A 20,340-nucleotide genomic window follows, 5' to 3' on the forward strand; every position below is an offset into this window, starting at 1 on the left:
GCTTGGCTATTTTTTTGGTTGCTGGAGTTTTCATTGATGAGCTGGTCCAGGCTGGGTTTGAACCTGCCAAACTCAGTGTATGTGGCCAGTCCCCTACTCACTGAGCTATGGGTACCACCCAATGTTAGTGGATTTTTAATTGTGTGATTTCCTTACTGATACATTTCTTTTGTATAGCATATTTTGGATTCGCACACTTTATGATACATATGTTTACAGAAATTTTCTTCCATCCTATGGCTTATCTCTTCACAGGTCTGTCACAAAGCAGTGTTTTTAATTTTAGGAGAGTAAATTTACTGATTTGCTTTCCTTTATAAATCATGCTTTTGCTTCATATCTAAAGTCATTAGCAAACATAAGCTCTGACAAATTTTTTCCTTTCTTTTTTGTTACTCAATTGTATTTTACTTATCTATTTAAATAAAAATATTAGGATGGTACAGATATTTTTATTATATGGTAGTTTTTGTAATGCTTGAGTTGGGGCTACTGGTTTTGCATTTTATAGTTATGTTATAATCCATTTTTAGTTAATTTTTGTTAAATGTGTAAGATCTGTGTTTAATTTGTAGGCATCTGAAAGTTCAGTTCTGCCCACATTATTTGTTCAAAACATTTTTCCATTGAATTCCTTTGTACTTCTTTAAAACAAAAAAAGTTGACTACGTTTGTGTGGGTCTATATCTTGCCTTTCTGTTCGGGTCCAGTGACAGTGTCTGGGATTCAGATCCTTAGGCAACTTGAAGACATGTGCTGGCTGGCATGTGGTGGCCCTACCACTGAGGGTGTCTTGCAGTTGACGGCTGCAGAACCCAGGCAGCCAACTCCCAGGCTCTGAAGACCATGTGCAATGGCTCTGTCCTGGGGGCAGCCTCCTCCGGGTGCTTCACCAACCATTCCCTGGGGAGCAGGACACTGAACGCCTAGAGTGGTGGTGGGGGATTTGTCTGCCTTGCTGGGTCTAGGTAGCAATGAAATGCTATGGCCCTCTGGGCAGACAAAGAAAGATAGCAATGGGGCTCGAGGGCTGCAGAGATGCCGGGGCTGGTGGGCCCAAGGGCAGGCTATAGTCCAGATGGGGCTGGGTTCTGGCTGCCTCTGCCTGTGTCTCAGAGATTGTGTGAGACCCAGCACCTTCTCCGTCTTTAGAACAATTCCTTTAGGTAGACACCACTTTCCTCTTCATACTAGCTTTGGGACCTAGAAGGCTGGGGGATCCCTTTGGATAGCATTGGAGAGGCCTGGGGTGGGAATGTGCACCCCTAGGGATCCCTCACCCTTTTTATGTGCTAGAGAGTTTTTCCCAGCTTCCAGACAATTCTGGCTGGGCCCACTGCTTTGCCCCCTTTTCTTCCATACCACAGAAGTTTCCTGTCAGTTCCCTGCTGAATTCCAGTGTTCTGTCCTGGACTATTTGTCATGTGAGGCAAATACTCAGTGTCTCTAGTAAACATCTTGAAGCTTCTCTGCAAATATTTTAAATATAACTGGAAAAAAGCAACAAATCAGCAAGAATTTAGAGTGGTGAGAGTAATATAGGAAATAAATGTCTTAGAGGAGTCTAGTTCATATTTTATGAAACTTCCAGTTTTTATTTCTTAGGCACATTACTTAATGCTGTTATTTATAAAGTTACCTTCTATTTTCATTATATTTCAAATCAGGTCTGAACCCTTTATATATTGGACAGCTAGTTAATGAATACTGTCCAGAATGCTAAATATATTGTGAGCATGCATTCATGAGCAGAATAAAATTTTAGCACTTTCTTTTTTTTTCTTTTTTGCTTTCATTCGTGCTGTATGAAAAATGAGTACCATGAAATTAGGTAGTATCTTTACAACTTAAATGGTTGAATAAACCTATAAAAAATACAATATATCTCTCCCAGGTTGTGTAATTGAGATTAATTAGGTACAGTATAGCATCCCAAGCATATTTTGCTAATGCAAACAATAGCCTCATAGACTAGCAAATACGGTATAATAAACCATCATTTTTCAAAATTCTTATACCAACCAGTATATATATTTGTGATCTGTTACTCTGAAAAGATAGCACACTGTTAAAATATCCATGATGCACAAGCTATTTTAAATATTATAAAAGAGAATATATATGAGCAGATAAAGGTAACTACTTTTAATTTTAGCTTCATTGTAATCTTCCTTTTATCCTTATTTTTCTTCTTTCATGGTTGGCTGGTAAATTTTTATTTATGGTCTAACTCCACTGCACACAGGACAGTCAGTAGCCATCAGCACTGAATTGCTATCTAGCGATTGGGTGAACACATGCTAACTTGTGGTTTGGCAAGAAGCAGCTGAATTTGAATCTTTTACAAAGGGCACAATACTCCAAAATACTTTAAGGCAAATATTCCTGGGGGATAACAAGGTATTAAGGGTTATCACTCTTGCCCTTTTCACTGAGATTTTTAATAAATTCACCACTCCAGCTCTCATCTCTTATTAAATATTCTTTCTCTCTTTCTTTCTTTCTTTCTTTCTTTCTTTCTTTCTTTCTTTCTTTCTTTCTTTCTGTCTTTCTGTCTTTCTGTCTTTCTTTCTCTCTCTTTCTCTCTTTCTCTTTCTTTTCTTTTCCTTTCTTTATTCCCCCCCCACTCTCCCTTCTTTCCTTTTCTCTTCCTTTCCTTCTTCCATTACATAATAAATTAAAAATGTATCAAGTTATTATAATCTCTCAAAATTCCATAATTTCCTGTCTGCAAAGTTTGTTAATTAAAAAGAAGCAATTTTCCATTTGTCAATTTCAGGACATATTGCCATGAAATATTGATAGGGATGAAATGAAATAATTATAATTATCTACACTGCAAAGAATTACGGCTGTAATGTAAAAAAAAAGTTTTTACTAAAGCAGTAATAGTATTCCAGCTAAAATTGTGAAAGTAAAAATAAGAATTTTAAAAGTTTCTTAAAGTAAGTTTCCTTAGTTTGTTATGAGAAATCACCTGTGATATAAGCAGAGCATCCAACAGATCCCTCAAATAGCTTTCTGCTTCTTCTATTTTTATTCATTTATTCTTGATATGAGAATAAATTCTCTCTTATTTTTTTCTAAAAAATCATGTTTTGAAAGAGCTTTAATAGAGAGGCAATATATTAATCTTACCAATATGAATGATTAAGCATCATTAATATAGCTATAACTCAGAGTTATAATATCTCTACCAGCTGCCTGGTACTGTTTTAAGTCTGGTCCCACAGCAGTCCAAAGAACATTCATGTTCATATATTGAAGTGCAATTGCTGGAAAGAAAGACTGGAAGGATATCTGCCAGGGTAAAGAGTAGATAATTCTTTGTTATGGGGCTATACTGTACATTATAGAATGTTAGACATTTTATCTGGCTCATGATACTAAAAACCAATAGCAGACTTCACCTCCTCCATTGGTGCCAATCAAAAATGTCTTTAAACATTGCCATAGATTATTCTGGGGAATAAAATTGTCCAGAGTTAAATACCACTTATATATACCAGCTACTCAGGATGATTTATTTAGGGAAAAGAGAATGTTAAATAGAAGAAGGAAGGAAGCAATTTGGTCTCTCAAATCTCACACTCCTGTCTCAACTAATTAACTCTTTTCTACATATTTGAGATGCTTTTAATGTATGCCTCATGTGATATTTGGAAATTGCCAGAAAAATCAAAGATAAGCATGTAAATATGAAAGCCAAACCTAAAAAAATTTCATTCTACTCATGTAAACACATGGTAATATATGTTAACAATTATATCATTTTCTTGCAATTCATCTGAGTCCTTTCCTTTTTTTTTTTTTTTTTTACAGTGTGAAGAAAGAATTCTTGCCATAGTATTCTGAGTTGCAAACGTTTGTGAGATCACATCATTCTTGTCTTTTTCTATAATAAATATCCCTGGAAGAGGCAGAAAATATCAAGAACAAACAGACAAAAAACAAGTGGAGCAAGGTGAGACTCACTTTATGATTTGAGGGGGTTTTTTTTGGTTTTTTTTTTTTTTTTTTGGTTGAGTGCCATGACATCATCATATCTCACAGCAACCTCCAACTATTGGGCTCAAGTGATCCTCGTGACTCAGTTTTTCTACCTTCTTAGTAGAGACGGGGTCTTGCTCTTGCTCAGGCTGGTCTCAAAGTTGTGAGCTCAAGCAATCCACCTGCCTCGGCCTCCCAGATTACTCAGATTACAGGCATGTGCCACGGCGCCCAGCCAGAACAGTTTCTTAATATAGTCTCCCCGTGACTTCACCATTACTTCCTCATTGCTTTGACAGGGAAGCAATAGGTGACGGGTGAATTTCCATAAACACAGGCACAAAGTCAAATAGAAGGAAGAATAACAGAAATTAGGATAAAAGAAAATCTTTCCTTTCTGGGGCTGCCGGATAATTTTTATGAGTTAAAAAGTAAATGTTTCTAAATTACTGATTTAAAAAAAAAGTTAAACTTCATTTATAAGATGACTAGGGGTCTTAAATTAATTGATTGCCTAATAGCCTCAAAAATTTTTAACATCTAAATTGGTGATACATAGGATATCACCACTACAGGAAATTGTTGGATTTCTTTCATTGAAATGGTGATTTACATATGAATAATCACAATTAAAATTGTGTTACACATGCTTGCACTATCCCTAATTGGTTTTTATAAATCTTTAATTATGAAGAAAAGACTAAGCTATATTTTCCCATTTAGAGATAGTGGCTCTTTTCTTGTTATTTCCTGTAGCTGATCTTTACGATAAAAATGATGAATCAAGGGGAGAAAACATGAATGGGTTTGGTGGCATGCAGCTGCTGGTAATACAAAATTGAAGTACGAATTCAAAATATTTGTTATTGTCATTTGAGCTATAAAACAGACTTTATTATTTATGATATTTTGTGTAAGCAAATACTTTCAAATTATTATAGGTTTGTTAACATTATACAGGAAATAAGATAATAACCCTAAATATAAGAATCTACACTATTTCCTAACGTGAACTAATTTGGTTATCTTAAGTTTGATGATGTCAACTAAGTAGTCTGGATTCCAGAGGAGAGTTTTAGCTAGAAACAGAAAACTGAATGCCCTAACTTATGTAAATTTACATAAAAATATTACCATCTATTATAATTCCTGGTTCATGTTGTTTCGAGTTTTGAGGTGCATAGTTCCCTTATTGAGATGAATTTTTAACCATTCAGAGAACTTCTCTGATGATCACATCCCATAAAACTGTGTTCCTTAAGTCATTTTAATTCAGACATCCAATATGTTCTCAACAGATGTTTGGGAGTGAATTGTGTTCTAAATTACAATTGTAATATGGGAAAATAGGCTTATGGCACTTTTATAGTGGAACAATAATTGTTACAGAAGCAGAACAATGCCTAACAAAAAGAAGTTGCTACCACAAAGAAATATTCAGAATGCATTGTGTGTTGGGGATATAAGTGCAAAACGCTGTCTCTGTCTCACCATATTTTTCTAGTTTGAGCAAATTATCCTTACCTCTTATATTAGTCTACTGGGCTGCCAAAACAAAATATCATAGACTGGGTGGTTTAAATGATAGGAAGCTATTTTCTCACAGTTTTGGAGACTGGGAGGCCAAGATCAAGCTGCAGGAAGGGTTAATTTCTCTCACTGGCTGGCAGATGGCTGCCTGCTCCCTGTGCCTCAGATGGCATTTCCTCCATGTGTGTCAGTGTGTGCATGTGTGTATTCCTGGTATCCCTTCACCTTTTTATAAGGACACTGCAACTCCATTTTTATTAAATCACCTCTTTAGAGACCTAATCTCTAGATTTAATTACATTTGAGGTACTGAGATTGGGAGGACAAAATTTACCCCATATTTTCTCTCTATTTGTTATCTAAAATAAGGAGATAATGTCAGTACTTATATGAAAATATTGCTATAATAAATTAAAGGGATAGAATAGTCCATTAATAGAGTGACAGATATAAAATATTAAATAAATATTTTTCTGGTATTATAATTATTATGAAACTAACAATTCAGTTCATGTAGTCATCCTAGAAAAAGTACTACATACCTCAGTGCTGAATATCACTATGGTCACCTTCAAGGAACCCTTGGGAAGCTGTTTCACCAGTAACTAGCACCCAGTCCACCCCTCCAAGCAATTTTGGAACTGTTTTTCTGGAATGACCATTAGAGCTCTTATCCTATGGCACACAAAATAACCAATACCACTCAGCAAGACACCTCCACACATTGACACAAGCACACTTGTAAGGTGCTGATATACCAAGCTTCTGAAACATTCCTGAGTTGTTTGTACAGTGCTGCCAACATAAGCTCACAATGACAAGTCTGCAAGCTTAATTGTCAGACATTGTATGATCACAGCTCTGATGACCATTCCAGCAAAAGAATTCCTAAGTTGCTTTGAAGGGTGGACTAGTCCCTGGCGGCAGTGCATAGCTTCCCAAGGGAAGTACTTCAGAAGTGACAACGGTGACATTCGGCAATGAGGTATGTAGCAGTTTTTCTAGGGTGAGTTCATGAACTTCATTCCCAGACCATTATATTATCAACATCAACATTATTATATCTTTATCTGTATTTATTTATTTTGTGCTATATTTTATAATAAAGGTACCCTATTCCATACAATTCTTATGTTTTTTCAGTGCATTTCCACAGCTAATTCCACAAGCACAAAATCCATCCCTTCTTTCCTTCCTTCCTTCCTTCCCTCCTTCCTTCCTTCCTTCCTTCCTTCCTTCCTTCCTTCCTTCCTTCCTCTATTTCCTTCATGATGTTTTCAGTCAACTTTGAGGGCCTGGCTAGGGGCCTGGCTAGAGGCCTAGCTAGAGGCAGTTACCTTTCTTAAGCAGCCTGTAAGATTCACACCCTAACCAATTCCCTAATCAGGTTCTCATAGGCTGGGTCACTAAACACTCCCCTGGATCACCCCAAAATTAGGTCCCAAACTTTGCTCCCCTCTCCTCATTTGCCAGACATAACCTTCATCAGGGTTCATACTAACCTTCAGTTCTATCCTGAACTTACTCTGTCCCCAGGAGTAACATCTAGTGCAGGCATCTGCAAACTACGGCCCACAGGCCACGTGCGGCCCGCCTATGACATTTATGCAGCCCTCTGGGTGTTTTGGCTGTGGCTGCCTGTCCCGCATAGCAGCCGACTCATCCTGGGGCCCGCAGTCCGGCCCTCCAGCGGTCTGAGGGATAGTGAACTGGCCCCTGTTTAAAAAGTTTGAGGACCCCTGATCTAGTGTATCCCTGCCTGGTAGGTTTCTCACTTTTGGAGTTGAATGTAACATAGTTCTGCCTTTCATCTATGTAAATGTCAGTGTGTTGGGCTCTGCCATTTAGTCTTCAAATGTTATACAACAATGAAGTTCATATGTTTGTGTGTGTGTGTGTAGCTTTTCCTCCACATCAGCTCTTGTTCAAGTTTTCATTATCTGTATACTTAACTATTAAAATAACGTTCTAATCCAAACTATACATCCTTCAATTCAAGCTCCCTAACCTTCTTTATAAAAGAAATCACATTGTAATGCTATTGCTTAAAAATTCTTTGTGTTGGCTTACAAAGACTTTCAAGTCTGTCTCCATACTAGTTTTTCTGTTCCTTATAATGCCTTTTACCAGAACTCAAGGTACTTTGCATGTGTAAAGCTATTTGACAGTTCTGTTTCTTTATTTCATTTTATTTTTTTAAGACAGAGTCTCAGTAGAGAGACTATTTTTTCTGTGATGCCATGGCACCCTCAGTAGAGTGCCATGGCATCACAGCAACCTCTAGCTGTTGGGCTTAAGCAATTCTCTAGCTTTAGTCTCCCAAGCAGCGGGGACCACAAGTGTCCACCACAACACCTGGCTATTTTTTGTTGTTCTTGTAGTTATCATTGCTGTTTGGCAGGCCCAGTCTGGGTTCGAATCTGCCAGCTCCGGTGTACATGGCTGGCGCCCTAGCCACTGAGCTACAGGCCCGGAGCTGACAGTTCTGTTTCTTTTGTGTACATGATCTTCTTCCTATCTAGTTTGAAATTCTGTAGTTGTTCAAAAACTAATACTAACACATCTTCAACCCCCCAGGTAAAATTAATAGCCTCTGATCCCATAACTGTAGTACTTAACAAGTACCTCCATAATATGCCCTGTCACCATGTATAATACTGATGCTGCAATAAGGCTACACTTTAATTTCCCAACTCTAAATGGAATTCTTGAGATTAGCAAATAGAGCTTATTTTTTCCCTGTGTTCTCTCCTAATTATCAATTACCTGGTAGGTAGGGCATATCTAATAATTTGTTTTACTGAGTTGAATTGAATATAACAGCATTAGTTAAAATACACATACTAATTGGAGAATGAAATCACTATTATTAAAATCTTTCCAAAACTAAAAGTTTTGGGGAAATTACAAAGTAACTGGGTGAGATATTTTTTTACCCCGTGATGACATAGCAAATATGTCAAAGGTACATGTCCTAATGCTTTATATGGCCCAGAAATAGCAAAATATTGAAATGCAGAGAAACTTAAATAGAATTTAAGCCCAGAAATCATAAATTCAAGGATTCTTTCAGGTAATACTTAACCTTAGGTTATTTTTTTCCATTGAAAATCAGGGAGATTTATACACAATATCCATCAGGAAAAAATGAGAACGAAATGTCATTTTGATGGTATTTAGAAGGATGGATTTATATTTGAAGAGAATCATATCTTTGAAATCCTGCATTTATATGTTTATCCAGTACTACAGAGGCAGAAAGTGCCTGATCAAGATAAATAGACCCGAATACTTCATGCTTTATAGAAAAAAACAGTCTAGAAATGATAGGTGATGTAAAAATTCTGCATAGTTAAAAAAACAAAGCTCTGAGATATAGATTTAATGAATCCAATGATATCCTACAAGTCAGCACAGGCTCTGGGCCAGGGTGGGGATGAAATGATGAAAATAGTAGGTAAAAGAATACAGAGAGACCTTACAGAACAGCTGCATAGTTTCCAAAGAACGCTCCAAATGTGTTCATGAAAGAGTTGGAGTATCACTCCAAATTATGTTGTAAAAAATGTATATACCTATTTGCAAAAGTGATCACATGTGTACGTATGCATGATAGATTTCCACTATTTCATGATATGCAGTTTGTTGCAAAGTATGACTTTGAGTACTGGCTCACTAAATACGAAGCTTTAATGGCCACCCTTATTGTCTGGGTAAATGGAGGCATTTGTACCAGATAAACCCAAGTGCCATTTGTAGAGGTGAGGCTGAGGCCTGCAAAGAGGAGTTTAGGTAAATAGCAATCGGAATTGGCACTTTTTCTTCACATCCATACCAGGTAATCTGACTGTCTTTCACATTAACTCTGAATTTTGGTTTCTCTATTTACCTACATTCGTATTTATTTATTAAAATTGTCATTCAAAATTCGGATCTTACTCCTGCCTCCATATTACCTTTTTAAAAATCCTAAATAAGAACTAAAATATATGTGGTTAATGAATAGCAATGATTGTGATCTACATGCTGCTTCTAGTCAACTTTTCATAATAATGAAAATGAGTACTTCAGTGCACATGGGGCATAGAACATATTAATAAGAAATGAACACATTACCAACATGCAGTAACATCTGCGGAAAGTGTTGCTGCTGCACGGCAGTTGCTTCCTCCACACCAAAATAACATATGACTGGAGGCAGCACTTAACACAACTCTCTGGAGAATGTTTTATGATTTGCTAAGAGAAAGGGGAAAATGAAGCCCATTTGTCAGTGGCACAGATATGTTTGAATTATCATTTTTGGTTTCTTTCCACCATTTATTTTATAAAAACACAAGCATCCAGTTGATGGAGACCTTATGCTCGAATTATCTAGCTATGAATAACAGATGGCAGCCTGTGGGGTGGTTGGAACATGGAGAACAGGAGCTCAATGTTCTGTATTTACTTAATATTGGAGCTAATAAGCATTTGAGAGGATTTATAGTTTGCAAACATGCAAATAGGAATAACAAATCATTATTGGGTCAGCAGCTTTTCTTCTCAATTTTATTCCATGAGTCATGAGATTTAGGGCACCAGAAAATATCAAAAAAGAATATATGTATATTTATCCAACTATAAAAATCTATATATTAATTAGATGAAATATTTTCATAGGAAACCCTTGTCTCGTTAAAGATAAATTAAAAGCTAGCAAAATATGTCTTATATGTCTAAAAAGAAGAGGAAACTGTATTTCAAAAGCCATTGTTAGCATATAAAAGAAAATAAGAATACAAAAAGATTTCTTTTGAAAATGTATAACTCAAAATATTGATTCAGTTGTTTAGCTGTCTCCAACCTTGATTTAGTTGGTGCTAAATATTAGTTGTTTATGTCTTTGGAATTACTGAATTAGCCTGCAATCTACCTATTGATAATAAGGAAAATAATGTGCCTATTGCACATCATGTCAAACCGTAATTATAGGACCATTTGCACACAGTTAATTTTGTTTGTATTCACTTAAAAATACCTGCTGGCTGGGGATTATCATTACATTCGGGGTATGCCTGATCTGCCAAAAGGCCAGATATATCAGTTGGCATATTAAATTTTCTCAGCAACGGCAATACATTTAGAAAGAATGAAAATGAGGCATCTTCATCATTTGAAGGAAAATCTTAGCTAATTTTCAAGCATTTTATATACATAAATTTATGTATCCAATTTAAACATAAAAGATATTGTTTCCAGTTCACCTGATATTTGAGAGACCTTACCTACATAATTTTATTGAGAAGGGAACAGGAAAAAAGGAAAAAAACAAACAAGCAAACAAAAACAATTGGGGCTCAAGCTCATCTTTCCGTTATCTACTAGGCAAACTGAACAAACCTCTCAATTTACAGCAGAGCATTATGAGTATCCTACTTTCTAATTAGAGCCTTTTAAAGAACGCTACCTAATTCTGCTTTTGTCAAAAAGTCAGTTGGAAAAAAATGGTATTTCAGGATGACTGTGTAAGATTGTACCGTATCTACATAATCTGAAACAATTTATGTCTAAAAGACACTACACAATCTATATCCTGATCAAACATTTTAGTCTTAAGAAATCAGATAATTGGGGAGTCACACAGCTAAAGGAAGTGGATTACACGTGAATAGTATCAGGGATGTTGAGGGTGTTATTATTCACTATTACATTACTACCGTGACCCCATTGAAGTCATATTTACAAAGGGTTTCTTTGTTTCCTTATTCAGTACAAGAAAAGCTTGACATTCTAAGTTCCACCATGTGTTATGCAGAACGGGCCCTGAAAGATCTTTATTCCTTAGTTCCTAAAACCTGTGATTACATAATATTTTGAAAGAAAAATGTTGTAGATATAATTAAGATCGAAGATTTTAAAATAAAAAGATTAACATGAAGTATACGAATGGGGTCAATCTAGTTACAGGAATCTTTAAAAGCCCAGAAGTATCTGCAGCTAGAGTAGAAGAATTTGGTCAAAGAGAAGTCAGGGAGACTCAAACTTAACATAGTGTTGCTGGTTTGAGTATTAAGAGGGGGAAGCAACCACGAATATAGGTGATCTTCAGCATCTGAAAGTCTCTCTGAAGAAATCAAGGTTGGTTGCTGTTAGGTGTTGAGGAACCAGGTGTTAGGTCCCTGTTTCCCCAGGTCTTGGTTCCCAGTACCAAAGAATGGTTACCTGTACTCAGTAGGTTTAAGATGATTTATTATTTTATGCTGACATGCTAATTTTATGTTAAGTGAGGGGTGAAATATTCAGTTTCTGTTGGGAAAGGGTGGAGAATTCCTGCAATAGGGAACCCTTCCCTTTTCTTATGAGGAAATTTCCAGAGGTTGCCATTGTATTTGTTAACTGTCACAGAGTTGGTGGGTGTGATTTTTACTGTGTTAATGAGGGTAGGTCATTTAAGGACAGTGTTACCTCAATTGTGTGCATGCTCCAAAGACCCTCAATTGAGGCCTTGATTGTATCTTCACTTTGTGTTTTTTTTCTGCTTCTTTCTGATTGGTCAGTCCTTGGAGATTCCCTATTATAGACCAAACATATGGTCAGTCCTTGAAGGACCCACCATCTATCTGATTAGGAGCCCCCTAATCAGTCTATTCTCCCAACAGCCAGAGTCAGTATGACCACATCTGTTTGTCCATGCCAGCAAGTACCTGAGACATTGATTAGCCCTATCTCAAGTCAACCCACTTGTAAAGTCTCTATTACCTTGTTTCCCATGACAACTCAGAGTGACCACTGAGGCCAGCCTCGCTCAACCCAGGTCAAAATAATATCCACCACCCACCCTTCTCATGTCTGAGCACCTGCCTAACCTACCAATATCACAGGGACCTTGGCAAAAACTGACTTCTGTAACACCTCAGATGATCTCAGAAGCTGATTTTCTCAACACTTGATCTTTGCCTTTTGAGACATGGAACAGAGGAACCAGTTGACGCCACCAAGACTTTAATTTACAGAACTGTGAGATAAAACCTCTATGTTGCTTTAAACAACTAACTTTATGCCAACAGCAATAAAAAACTAACACACTGACCCATAGGAAAGAATGACCTTCCTACATTAGGTAACAAGCAATGTATCCCATTAGTTTTTTGTTGTTGGCTACAAATATACTCTCAACTAATTTTAAGTGGGATCTTTATGTCTAGCACAGTGTTTCAGTGGCACTATGTCACCTCATCACCATTGTCTGTGCCACTTTGGCACCCTGCCACCTTGTGAAGGAAACAGCCGGACACGGAGTTAACAATGCTTGCCAGAGGTGGACTTCCCATAGGTGCAGGGAAAGCCCCAGTAAACTCTGCTGTGGCCTTTTATTGAAGCATTATACAACAGGTGTGGGGGCCCCAAGTAGTAGATTTACGTGCTTAATGGTTGCTACATGCTCCTTCCCCACGGGCTCAACTCCCACCCTGTTGCACCACAAATGTTCAAGGTCCAACACCTGCTTGCTAAGAGCAACTGATTTTATCTCATTAATGCCTGCAGTTGCTTTAGGGCTACAAAACATCTTCATGCCAGCCGGGAAATTGTCCCACTCCCAGAATCTCCTTCAGGGGCCCTTTCCTACAAGCCTGGTGCTCAGTCTCCTACAATAATGTCTTCTTCATCTCATGCATCTTAATTTTTCCCCTAAATATTGTTTATATTTTAATCATGTTTGTGTTTTTATCATTTGAAAAATGTATTAAGTTACGATACCCGATTTAGATATAGATGGGATATAATATGAAATATAAAATTATCTCTTTTATTCATATTTTTGTCATTGTGAAATATTTGAATAAAGTTTACAGAAATACACAAAGTGCAAAGGAAAGTAAATTAGCATTGTTCATGATGGAGATCAATTATCTTTTATAACCAATATCCATTCTCTGCCTTTGGTGACACCCCATAGCAGAAATAAATATCTTGGGATTTTCCCCACCTGCTTAACATTAAATCTTGACTCTAGTTTCATACATTACTTTAGTGAAAAGGGCAGCCCCTACATCTCTGGAGGAACATAGTTAACTGTTTGATCTTCTGTTCTTACCTAATCCTTGTCAGGATAACCATGTAGGTGAGCCTTCTGAACCCCTCCTCAGTATTTTCCTATGATATTCTGACATCACCATGTAATTTACTCTTAAGGATCAATTATTCTAACATTTGTCAAAAACAACCTAAAGAGTTAAACAGACAAGGAAGACTTTCTTTCAAGGGTATTGTGATACCTTGTAGTGACCAGGATGCTGTATGAATTCAGTGGAAACAAAAGAAAGAGAGTTTGTAAAAACTGGAAAGTGCCCTGGGCCGGTGCTCACAGTGGCTGGGCATAGTGGCTCACACCTGTAATCCCAGCACTTGTGAGGCCAAAGCAGGTGGAGTGTCTGAGTTCACTCACAAGTCTGAGACCAGCCTGAGCCAGACTGAGACCTTCTCTAAAAAATAGCTGGGTATTGTGGTGGGCGCCTGTAGTCCCAGTACTTGGGAGCCTGAGGTAAGAGAATCACTAAGCCCAGGAGTTTGAGGTTGCTGTGAGCTGTGATATTAGAACACTCTATCCAGGGAGACAAAGTGAGATTCTGTCTCAGGAAAAAAAAAAAAAAAAGCAAGAAATGTGGGCCTAGGGAAGATCTTAGGCTATCTGTATTTGCTGACTTACACAAAGGAAGAATAAGTTTTCTCTGATTTTTGTTCTTCAGGATAAAAGATAGTTTATAACCTGGAGTAAGATTCCAACTGAGAAATCCACGTTCCTACCCTCCAGACAGGGACAGGAATATGGGGGTTTTACCTTCCTCAATGGATACCTTTCAAAGGGAAGAGTGGTAGGTCCTTAGGAAAACATTCTTGAGTTATGAAACCATGAAAAAGCTTTTAAATAGATTTACATCACAAAAAGGCAAATAAATAATTTAAAGTTGAGAGTTTTCTAAACTTAACTTCCCAAGAAAATGTTAGTAGGGGTAGGGTTAGAGCCAGGAAAATGTTGTCTGAGGTTAAACCCAGGTGAGAGGAAGGTTAACGTTATCTTGGTCAGTCTCAATGTCAAGTTAGAATCATCTGCAAATGTCCTTGACTAGATGCAAAATTCTGAATCATGGGCAAGTTTCTCCAATATCAATAAACTCTCTTTTACAAGTTTGCAATCTGTATCCTCTCCTACCCTACACCCACATTGGTCCCATATCCTCATGACCCATTTACAGCCATGATATCCTGGTGCCTGCAGATACATGCTTAGGCGCTGCCAGTACTTTGCTGAATAATCCTTTTTCTGCTATCACAAGGTCTCTGCTTGCTTATCAAGCCATGCTGATGCCTGATCCTAGAAATGGGTATAGAAAGTTTTGTCCTTGAATCTCCAGGTTTATCACTTAGGTATTATTGAAACGCACATTTGTGACCACACCTTGAATTACTTAATGTAAATTTCTTGGGTTGGGGCCTGAAGCACATTAACCATCAGTCCAGGTGATTCTTATGTACATTAAAGTGTGAGCTCTGTAACCTAATGCAAGTGTCAAAGTCTGGCTGCCCTGCATTCACAAGGCCAGCCTCCAGAGGCAAGTGTTGGTGATGAGGAAAGCACGTCATTCTAGAGCTGTAACCCTGAGAAGATGGTGGTCTATTCTGCCAAAGAGCATCTCAAATTTCTTAGGCTGGTCATACAGGTTCTTGTTCCCACAATTGTCTTCTCATTAGACACCTGGAGGTCTGGCTGGTGTCAGCTGGATAGCAGCAGAATTTAAGGTTAAATGTTGGGCATTTTTCTGCAGCAGACAGAGGGGGGAGTCATGCAATTGTGGTTTCAGGGTTAGTTGTTCAGAGCCAGTTATGGGGGATTCTTAACACAAGCATACAATTAGGCCTTACAGAAGAGTTATTAGTTGTAAGATGGGGTGACTGTTACTGTTACAAAACTATTAGCCTTAAAAATCTTAGGAGCAAGTGAAGATAACTCTTGAGGAGGGCAGGCATAATCTTGTAATTTATCTACTGTAGGCGAGCAAGCCTTTGCATCTTTTCCAGATAAGTGAGGTCTGCATATTTAACGTAAAGGAGGGAGCACTTTTATTACCTACTCAAGAAATCTCTTGAGTTCTGATTTCTCAAGAGCATCTACTTAGATATCCATGTTACAAGTCTCAGAGTGTCACGTCTTCTGTATCAGAATGAATGGTTTCACATAATATATTCCTCTGCCTGAGAATTTGCCTCCTTTAAAAATGGATCATTTGGGCGGTGCCTGTGGCTCAAAGGGGTAGGGCACAGACCCCATATGCCGGAGGTGGTGGGTTCAAACCCAGCCCCAGCCAAAAAGTGCAAAAAATAAGGATAATTTATAAGAGGATGTTCTCTATAAGTACAGCATCATCTGAGTTGAAAGTTGTCTTACCTGAGCCTGCCATTTTTTATTCTGTTAGGGCTTTGATTTCAGTTATGATATTGAAATTACCTCATCAATCCATATTATTACTTATAATCACCATTTTTTACAGTATTTCTAAATACTACAGTGATATTACACAATGAATACAAATAACACATGTATTACATTAGACTAGTAGAGCAGGAGACTAAGAGAAGGCTAACACTGGGTGCAGGGGCTTGAAGATAAGGTACACGTGTTAAATTAAATAACTGCCGAACAGAAGCTAATTAGAGGGGCTGATAACAACAGGCATAAACCAGCTTCAACTGGCTTGCCAACTATCTCTGTCCCTTTAAATCAGTGGTTCTCAACCTTCCTGATGCCTCCTAATGCCACAACCCTTTAATACAGTTCCTCATGTTGTGATGACCCCCAACCTTAAAATTATTTTCATTGCTACTTCATAACTATAATTTTGCTACTATTATGAATCATTATGTAAATATCTGATATGCAGGATGTATTTTCATTGTTACAAAGGGATTGGGACCCAGAGGTTGAGAACTGCTGCTTTAAATGAACTTCAGCTAATTATAATATCATTTATATTTCTTTACCCTTGATATCACCATGACAGTTTTTCAACATGAAATCCTTTTCCCCCCCCATACTAGAAGATGTATTGCTTATGATAAATGTGATTGAAATCACTGAGGTTTTTAAATTCACCTTAGGGTACTCTGGGGCCATGCTGCAGATAATAGGAAAATTCTAGATTGTTAGGTATTCTTTCCTAAGTAATTGGATAATCATCATTATATGATCACTGTTGTTATTTAACATTCAATGACTATCCACAGGACTTAGACCTGTTCAGTTTTCATAAAAGACAACTTCTATTTTTTATAGCAGCCCATACAGCTCATGGCAAGGAGTGAGAGTTATAAGAAACACCTGTATAGCTCCGTAAGGTAACACCTTGGTGAAAAGGGCATGGGAAGGGATTTGGCTCTCCAACAAAAATGAGAGCCCGCGAGACAAGAGCATCAGGGATTGGCAGTCTCTACACCTGTGGTGTTAAGAGCCACGGGAGAGTGTCTATAAGATGCTGGAGGAGAAGGCAGGTGGGAGCACGTGTTCTATCATGGACCTGCTCACTCTGTTGCCTTTCCTGCCTGTAGAACACCTGCACAGTCTCTCTCTATGAGACTGCTAAGATGTATTCTTCTTGCTAAGACTGCTTTACTCCCTCAAATACTGTCTTTCTCTCTCTCTCCCTTCTGCTAAAACAAATAGCCCTCAGGCATCTAAGAGCAATTTTTCCTGAGCGAGGTAGCCTAGTGGAACATAAATAAGCTGGGGCAGGAGGCCTGGCCAGTCCTGAGCCTCATAAGTGGCAACTCAGATGGGACCCTGACAATCTTTAATCTGTTTGCATTGTGAAATGAAAAGAGAAAGAAACACAGGAAATGAAATATACCTTAGAGATATGTCGTGATCTTTGCTGAGGATCCTTGACGTGGCTTTCAAGGTTGGGTCAGCCCAACAATTTCCATAGGGAGAGAAATTTCTCTCCTAAAAGGCAAGTGACCCCATTACTCAAGCCATTTTATAGGTGAGTAGCAGAAGTCAGGGAGGTAGGCACTCTCTGCCCAGAGTTAGTGTAAGTTAACAGTGGAGTATTCTGCACCACTTTCCCTGTGAAAGACACCAATGTGTAGACAATTGGCCACATACTTATGTTATGGTGACTAAAGTTATTATCCTTGCCCTCAAATAATGATATATAGTAAAAGTAAAGTATGGCCCTGAACCAAATCCAGGCCAATGCCTGTTCTATCAATAATAAGTTATTGGAACAGCTACGAATATTTGTAGAGTAAATAAATAAAAGTTTTAATACATTTATAAATGATATAGATGGTGACAGTGAGATGATTTTTCCTCTTGCCTGCTCCAATGAACTTGTATTTTAAAATCTGACCTTAAAACTAAAACATACAATATATAAAAACAGCAGACTGTACCCCATGACAGTATTTAATGTACACAACTATGATTTAATTATAATAAAAAAACCCTAAAACCCAGCCTTGAATTAGGCAGTTATCTTTAAACCAGAGTAACAACCTACCGAAACAAGCTTGACAGTAACCTAATTTACATTATTGCCTTTGATAAGGAAATATTATTTCCCTCTGTAAGTTAATTGAAAAAAGGAAAAGTAGAGGAAGCATAATAAACACAGACAAAAGTGATTAAATAACGCAACTCTATCCAGGACGAAAGTGGAGCTTCAAGGATTTGACCTCATGACCCGCCATGAGAGGCCGAACATGAATGTTAAAGGCTCCATCATCAATAATAAATTTTCATAGATATTTTATTCAATTCTTCCTTGCTTCATCTATTCTTCCATATAGTTTTGGTAGAAGATATTTGTATAAAATGTATTGTGATGTCATTCATATAAAGTTCAATTCAAGCATAACTAAACACTAGGCTAGTATGAGGACACAGGCTTGCACGGTAAGTTTATCAAAACACACACACACATACATTCTTCACGTAGTGGAGAAAAGGATGGATACAAGGATGGTATAAGCTTCTGTACTTATACCGTCCTTCAGTTGATGGTATATCCCAGTTTTAAATGGGAACTGTGTGGGTGGGCGGGTATTCCTTGTATTTTATGAGCACTTTATACTTCTTTTACAAATGTTGCTGTTTATACAATTCCTATACTATGGGAAATGTATTTGCCTAAGGGTTTTTTTTTTTTTAATCTTGCTTTCTTGGAGGTCTTTTTGAGGAATGTATAATCCCTTTCATAACTTTCTCAAGGTTCAGAATGTCGGAATCTAACATTTTCATGTGGGTATCAGCATCACTCTTAGTTCCTAAATATATGAAGATGATTAAATACATATTATTTTTCTCAAAATTTGTAGGACCTTTAGTTCTAGATCTAGATTTTAGCACTTTCTTCAATTAGACTGATTTATCGCTTCTCTTCTTTTCCAATTGGTGTAATAACTTACCAACGTTATCATGTGTAAATTCTAAGTCGCTACCTGCTTCTAGCACCATATATACAAATGACAACATAGAAAATTATCTTTAAAGCACAGACATTTAAAATTTACAACTTAATGATTTACCTCATAACGCGAATTATTTTTGTAACCCCTTTCTTTATATAGGTATTATAAAACATCAGCATTGGTGAAACGTTCTTTACAGTAATTTAAAGAATAACAGCATACAGTCGTGTAATATATGTATTCTCTCTTGCAGTAAAAAATGGCATTGAGCATAATTACAAGAATTAATGACCTTGCATTAGTGTGGCTTTAAATCAAGCAGAGCCTGCAAATTATTTTAATTGCAGCATCCAGTTAAAATATTTTGGTCAATGAGCCTTTACAAATTGTATTAAAATGTGCAAAAATAATTTTGCTGTGCTATTTATCACGCTAACACACATTTATGATGGCTGAATTTAAAATACAATGTTTCTTTTAAGCTTTTCTTCTAGAATTATACATTTATTTATTGACTTTGACTCTAAGAAGACAGAGTACTCCCAGATCCTCTTGGCACTGATGAAGTAAAAACCTCATTTTAAAAAAATTTTCTGTCTCATAAACCTGGCTTCCAGTTACAAGGTAAGACGACTCTCCCTTCCTGTATCAGTTATTTATAGTTGAATGAAAAACTACCGCACTGACCAGCTTTAAAAAGCACATGTTCATTATCTCATAGCTGCTGTGCTTAAGGAATCTCACTCATCTTTCATTCAGGGTGTCACCAGGGTAAAATAAAGATGTCGGTGAGACCATCTTCCCTTCCGCAGCTTGAGGTGCTCCTCCAGGCTCACAGGATCCTTGTCAGAACAGAATTCAGTTAAGGAATTGAGGTTCCATATTCTTGTTCCCTGTCAGAGGAAGCTTTCAGCTCCTGGAAATCTTTCATAGTCCTTTGCCATGTGGCCCAGGACAGCCTCAGCAGGAAAATCTCTCTCTGCAAACCACTAGAACAGTGTCTAAGATAACATAATCATGGGAGTGTGACCATCACATCATATTCACCGGACCAGATTCCACTCACAGGTAGGGGGTATAGGCCAAGGGCAGGAATTCTGAGAGCAGCTGTATAATTCTGCCTACCATATTGCCCCAAGCACATGTTTTAGCAATAGCATTAAATGGTCTCTCCCTTATTTCATTCAAGAATACAATCTCTCTCTCTCTCTCCTTCCTTCCTTCCTTCTTTCTTTCCTTCTTTCTTTTCCTCTTTCTCTCTCTCCCTTCCTTTCTTCCTTTCCCTCCCTCACTTCTTCCTTTCTTTTCTCTCTCTCTTTTCTTTCTTTCTTCTCTTTTCCTTCCTTCCTTTTCTTCCTTCCCTTCCCTTCCCTT

Source organism: Otolemur garnettii, unplaced genomic scaffold (assembly GCF_000181295.1).
Source record: "Otolemur garnettii isolate 467f Iridium unplaced genomic scaffold, OtoGar3 scaffold00033, whole genome shotgun sequence".
In the NCBI taxonomy this organism is placed as follows: Eukaryota; Metazoa; Chordata; class Mammalia; order Primates; family Galagidae; genus Otolemur; species Otolemur garnettii.